Source organism: Micropterus salmoides, unplaced genomic scaffold, assembly GCF_014851395.1.
Source record: "Micropterus salmoides isolate LMB-PRFRI ecotype aquatic unplaced genomic scaffold, ASM1485139v1 Ms_hic_scaffold_20, whole genome shotgun sequence".
Classification (NCBI taxonomy): Eukaryota; Metazoa; Chordata; class Actinopteri; order Centrarchiformes; family Centrarchidae; genus Micropterus; species Micropterus salmoides.
Genome location: NW_024041151.1, coordinates 13,490,283 through 13,497,782, shown reverse-complemented (window position 1 = coordinate 13,497,782; position 7,500 = coordinate 13,490,283).

Here is a 7,500-nt window from a genome sequence, read left to right as displayed (position 1 = left end):
GCCCCACCCAGCTGTAACTCTATAGTCACGTCGCTATCGCTTGACATATTAAGCTAACCACAAAAATTTCACCGCTTGTTCCAAGGCATTTTGGGGTTAGTTTCTGTTTTAAGCGGTGTTGCTGGGGATTAACATTTGAAGGTGACGTGTCACAGCGCCTGAGTCACCAGGCCTGGGATGGATGTTGATGTAAACAAATCTCTGTGACACTGTTTAGCTTGCTGTGGCTTTCAGAGTTTATAGGCAGGGCTGGATTAAAATCTTTACAATACTTTATCACAGTGGTGGAAGAAGTACACTCATCTTTTACTTCTGTAAAAGTACCAGTAGCATAATGTAAAAGCACTTAAATACAAATGAAAGTCCTTCATTCAAAAGTAAAAGTACATAAGTATATACAGTAAAATGTACTTAAAGTATCAAAGTAAAAGCACATTTTCTGCAGTAAAATGGCCCCTGGGGCTGATACATTATTATATATGATAATATTAGACTGTGACTGATGTATATATGTACTGTGACTGATTTTACTGTTGAGGTTAGTTTACTTACGTGTTAGTTAGTTGACTTATGTGTTTCAATCTAGTGGACTAGCCTAGTCGTCAGCCCCCTCCAAAGGGTCACATGACAAATCTGAGGGTTAGTGAGATGATTAATGGCTGAGGAAAGAAAAACAAAGTTCTGTTACACAAGTCTGTTTTCATGATTTAGACTTTTCTCTAACTACTGATTTTTGGCCTCAAACAGTTTTATAAATATTTATAAAACTGTGTGAGAAGTCTTTTTGGTGGAACTGCTAACAAGCTCATGGACATCTGAAACATGATGAGGAGCCTCAACTAGACACTATTTTAAGGGGTCACAACAATGTGTGTTCATTTATAATCTTATCATATAATTTATTCTGTAAAATCTTAATCTGTAAAGTAACTAGTAACTATTTCTGTCAAATAAATGTAGCTGAGTGAAAATAGTAATAAATGTTTCCCACTGAAATGTTGTAGAGTATGAGTATAAAGTAAGATAAAATTTAGGGAACTAAACAATCGTGCATTTTACACTGAGCTACATGTTGTCATGGACCGTAAATGCATTTGCTCTTGTCACAACACATCACTGACAATAGTGTTCAACTTTGAAGCATAATTGTTTGCAGAACCATAAGCAGGCAGTTTAGGAAGATTAGGGTTTCGAGCTATAATTAAAAGCCATTTCAATGAATGATTCACAAGAGTCCAAGAAGGCATGGAGCAGAAATCCACCACAGCTGGGAAGCAATGTCAGAATCAAGTATCAGATGGAAGCTCAGTTATGGACAAACATGGGATATGAATAAGAAGACATAGCTTGCGCTTACTGTGCCGAAATGTAACCTGGCACTTTTGGTCTGTTTATTTTTAGTCTTCCTTTGGTAGAAGTCTGAGGTTTTTGGGATGGTGCAGTGGCTAAGATGCATCCCTTTGGTGTGAGAGACAGGGGTTCAATACCCCACTATGACCCATCCACCAATGTGTCCATGTGCAAGACACTTAACCCCTAGTTGCTCCTGAAGCGTGCAACCTCTGACATGTATAGCAATTGTAAGTTGCTTTGGATAAAAGTGTCAGCTAAATGAATGAATGTCATTTTAATATGTTTTGAGGAAACGACATCTGAGAACCAAAGTTATTACATTAAACATACTTTCAGTGTTCAAATGATTGTGTAACCATGACCCTGACCGTGGCCTTCTGCTTGAGTTTTTGGCCTGTGTCGATGGGAAAAAATCCTGTGTGTACAAGTTTATATTAGTATGAAAGTAATTTACTGCAGAGCAGAGAGAGAGGGAGAGTCACACACATACACACAAATAATGGAGCCGCTCAATGGTTCAGTTTGATTAACGGGCTTGTATCCTGCATTTTGCTCACCATACCAAGGAATTTGCCCTGTTGCTACACTTCTACACAACAACATGCAGGCCATTTACACTGTTTACAGCACAGAGCTACATGTGACATGTTTCGTGTTGTCAAGTTGCGTACTTACATGTTCAGGAGAATTTCACATGAACTGTGGCACTTGAATGACAACTGAACAACAGTGCACACTCTTCTTTAAAGTAAAACCAAAAACATGTATTTTCCTTTGCTGTCTTCTGATGCATCTTTTGTCTGTTACCACCCATTCACTCTAACAGAACAGATGACTGTCAAATGATGATGACATAAGGCTTAATTTTTTTCATACATGCTAGTATACTAAAATATCAAACATCGCCTTTATTGCTTCTTTAATCTATCTATCTATCTATAAACATTGCAGTTCCTTACAGTTAAACAGCCATTTTAGCATCTTTCGACTCATTGTTTTGCTTTTATGGCCCGCAACTTTACTCTGTTGGGTTTTGCCCATGCAGATAGGCATACTTAGGAAGGGAATATTGGGTGGACATGAACACGACTCAAATTAATTCTTACTTTGCTCATGTCTGCTGGATGTATAAGTAGACAGCTGTTTGCTAACATCTTCACCATACTAACTTCACAAAGTGACAATATATCAATGCACTCCCCCCAAGTGGCCTAAAAGAAAGCAATTAATGCAGGTAAACACACCATAATAAACAAGCTGAAAAATGATCTTCAGCTGTCTAAAGAAAGTCAGTTTTTTGTGAATTAGTTTGTTTACTTTATAAAATGACCTGTATAAACATATGGATCACTGGATGGATGGAGTCAGGTAATGTTGCCCTGACTGCCTTCACCAGTGTTTTCCATAGCATGGTCTCTCACACAGAAAACACAGGTGGTGAGATCATGCAAACCAATAAACATATAAACACTAAACTTTTTTTCTCAATTGGCAAGGCCATGTGACACCAATGTCAGAGAGTCATGTTGCTATTAATCACTATCTAACGATGCATATTACACTAACCATCCACCAGAGATAGAGTAGAAAACAGTTAAAGCATAGAAGCCATAGATGATTTGAGATGTTTTACTATGTTGCTGCATGATTATTTTGCTATTTAAAAAGTGGAAGAATGTTAACCAGAAATCTGCACAAACAAGCCAAATTGTTGTGGTTTATTTATGGTTGCCAGCACCTCTTCACCCATGCAAGCCTGTTTCTTTTCATTCCATTGAATAGCTTTACCTGCCCTTCAATTGTTTGACTTGAATGTAGCGGGATCTGTTCCAGCAAATTCTCCGTGTACATTTTTATTAGAAACACCAACACAACCTTCACCCCTGCCTGACTCCCCCTGAGAAGACAGCACTGGGGATATAATTGAATAAAGATTCCAGTTGTTCTGAAATCCCCAGTTTTAGCCTCTGGGGCTTTGAGGTGGGCCCCAGAAATCTGCGGAATGAGAAGCTGTCCCTGTGCTGTCGGCGCTGTAAACACAGTTTATTCCTACACCACTGGGAGAATACGGATGAGAAGTGCTCGGACGACAGAGGGTGGAGTAGTGTATGTGTGTGTTTGTGTGTAAGTGTTGAAATCATTAACGAGCACTGAGCCTTGAATCTGAAAGACCCATGGTCCTATAAAGGCCCTAGAAATAATGGGCAGCCTTCAGTGACGACATACTGTACACGTCAGAGGTTTTCAACAAGCTGATACACATCTCAGTACGCTGTTACCAACACAAACACAGGAGTGGTTTCAGGTGAAGTTTCACTGTGATGTTGATTTAAAATACGTGGTTACATCATCACCACATTAGGTATTCTGAGTTTTCTACATTAGGTCCTTTAGATATTTGTCAGTCCATCTCCTTCAACATTAGCTTCCATCACAGTTGTAAGTGTTGGAAAGTAACATTACTTAAATTAAAGTACATTCACTCAAGGACTGTTCTTAAGTACAATTTTGAGGTATGTGTACTATTTCTATTTTCTGCTACTTTATATTTTTACCACTCCACTACATTTATTTCTTAACTGAAGTTACTAGCTAGTCTACAGATTCAGATTAACAATACAATGTCTTATAATATAAATTATGCTAATATTATATAAATTATAGATAAGGCAAACCTTTATTGATCACCTAGAAGAAATTCACAGAAGATATAAGTACATAAAGTAGTTGCGCCTTAAACAGCCATTATGCATAATGAGTAGGCTACGTTTAGTTTTAGTTATATATTGATTGCAGAACTTTTGTACTTTGACTGAAGTGACTTTTACTTAACGTAACTTGTAAGTATTCTTACACTGTGGTATTGCTACTTTCACTTAAGTACAAGAGTACTGAGTACTTGTTGCACCTCTGTTTGTAGCAAGGATATAAGACAAAGTCACAAAAAGGTGAACACTGGCAGTTTTCACTGGTCAGCACCTCAATTAAGCCCAAAGTTCGACTCACTTTGTCAACTATATCTTCCTTTTCTCTTCTGCATACAGATTGACCATTCTCTAGCTTATTAATCTTTTTTGAACAAGAGACACACTAAATATGAATATGATATTACTGAATATTCGAATGTGGATGGTCATATTGCTGTATGATTTTATGAGAACACAAGTCATCATAGTGATGATTGATGTACAGTATGTAAAGTTTGGCTGACTGCTGCCATCTAGTGGCTCTAACTTCAAATTAAAGCTTCTGTGAATCTGATTGAAATGATCAAAAAAATAAAAAAATAAACATACTGAGATGGTAATTTAAACATCCAGGAGTTCCTTCCAAAATATATATGCATTAGTGTTGTAAGATTGATATCTGGTTATTCACTGTTACACCAAATGTCATAATTACTGCCGCACGTACTAGAAAAAGTTTTAGTTTCACATTAAGGTGACCACAACTTTTTGGAGCTGCATGCAGAGTGCTTATCAGAAGAAGGTGATGTGCAATATATTCCCTCTTCATGAGGGAGCCCCATTTTAAAGGTTTATTCATGTAACCAACTGTATCTGTTAAAATAAAAAATAAATTGTAAATGCTTCGATCTAAGTGTATTTTCAGATGTTAAGTCAAACCATGGCAACAAAAAGGCTTTTTCCAGAAATAAAATGAGGATGGACGTTCCAGTAACTGTAGCAGGTGGAGCTACTATTGTGCTAATAAACCTTACTGTAACACAACAATTATTATTAGATCTGATTCAATCATAATTAAAGGTAAAATGTTAAAGGGACAATTCAGTGAATATTTCCTCACAGTTTGCTAGTTTTCTGTTTTATGTGTGCTCTGAAAAACAATCTGGTTTTTCTACACAGCCCTGGCTCTGTAAATGGAAAACAAAGAAAGTGGTGTGGACCTTGCCACACAACATTGTTCCAGCCAATCAGCAACAGGGGGTCAGTGAGAGAGAGAGTTCTATACACCAGCACATTTGAACGTGCTGGACTCCAGGCACTGTGAAGAAGGAGAGATGACCTAGAAACAGGGAAAGGCATGAAGAGTATAAACAGAGAACAAATATATTTGACCAAGCATGAGTGAAAGTGTTTCAATACGGAGCTTCCGAGGGTGCACTGAAGGGGTGTATGTGTTTGGCAGGTGAGTTCAAATATCAACAATCCTTCTGCTGAATCACCTACTCTCCCTTTAAAGATAAAAAAGGAGTCATACATAAAGAAAAAGTTAATATGGAGCCACCACCAGGTGTCATGCTCAAACTGGCCAGAAGACAGCTGTATAAGAGACATAACATAGCTCACACATAGTTCATATTTCAACATAGTCTCCTGCGCTTTGACCTAGTAAACAGTACTTTAACAGTTTTTAGTTAACACCATCCATTATGATCCATATATTACTCTTTTATATGATAATTTACAGCAATAACTAGTTTGCACATTGTTGGGTGTTCATGTCAAATTATGTACAGTGCAACCAACACGGCAACTTCTATAAATGTAGCGTTTTTTTAAATACATGGTTTGAATATGCTTTTTATAGTTATTTTAAAACCACAGATGTTGCAGTGAATCAGACATGTGCTTTCACATGTTATTGCATAAACATGAATAGTGTTCTGGTTGAACTGGTGGTCACATGGTTAATCTGGTTAATGAATGTTGTAGTGTCAGCACTTCCTTTAAGTTTCTGTGTGCTGTCAGACAAATTAAAATTATGATCCAAACAGCAGAGCAAGACAGCAGACTAACTGATGATTACCATATATTTTGTTTTTAGTGATAATCTACACTTTCTTTTGCAGCTTTTGCTTTTCTGCGTTCCCTCACATGTGTAGCAAATAGCCTACATATGACTATTACAATACGTAGTGAATACGTTTTGAAGGAGCAGTAATTCAATTAACATGCTCCACCATTAACATATAGACCTTGTTAACATTTAGCTCAGCTTCAAACTAAGCCTTGTCTCTTGATCAGCTAAGAGATAATGCACAAATTAGCTTTCTGAGGGAATTAACCTGAAGGCAGGTAGCACGAGATGAAAGGGAACAGATAGGGTATGTAAAGTGACATAAACAAAGAGCAACCACTTTATACGTGAAACATTTATAACACACACACACACACACACACACACACACACACACACACACACACACACACACACACACACACACACACACACACACTAGCTACTAGACACACAAATAAATGCATAAATGCAGCCATGAATGTTATAAATACAGTGAATATTTGACAAATGATTGAGGACCAGTGTAAACAGATAAGTGGATAACTTTGGCACTGACCACTGAAATCATCTTTATACACTGTTCAACAGCTGAGAGGTCATTCGAGGGAAGAATGAGCAAAATATTTACGAAGATGCTTTCTGATCTAAAGCTAAATTATCGTTAGTAGTAGCATCTAGCATCAACCCCAAAATCACAGGAAAAGTATCTGGCCCAGCCAGAGGGAGAGAGGTCACAAAGAAGAAGAAACAGAAGAAGACCAAAGACTTGAAGAAATCTTAAAGAGGGTTTAAAACTACTAAAATAGACAGATCCTGTGGCCACTCCTAGCTTTATAGTTTTCGGTTCAGGGGGCTGTAGTCGGATGTCAGTGGCTCAATGCTTACTCCACCCACCCCAGCACATTCTGTCTTAACTAGTTTCGTTGTTATAATTTCTTTCCTAAGAAGCCATAAAAGTTAACAATTTTGTTCTCCCCTGTTTGAAAACTTGGCATTATCAGTTGCTGAAAAATTATTCTTTACATTTATCTGGCTGTAAATAATTATTATTGATTGTATAGTGTAAATAGTGTGTTGATAGTTCTACAAACATGTATCTGTTCTATTATATCCCTTTGTGCTGCTATGTTGACCTACATTTCCCCCATGGGGGATTAATAAAGTTGTCTTATCTTAAAACACTAAGCATATATTAAATGAATAACAGAAAGATCCACTTTGCAATATGACCAAAGTAATGGACTATTAATCCAGGTTTAAATATTATAAATGACAATCACGTTACATCTGTTGTTATTGATAGTACATATACTATGGCCCTATATATATGCATACATATAAAAGAAAATGAAAAAATAAAATAAAATAAAATCAGTACTTGTC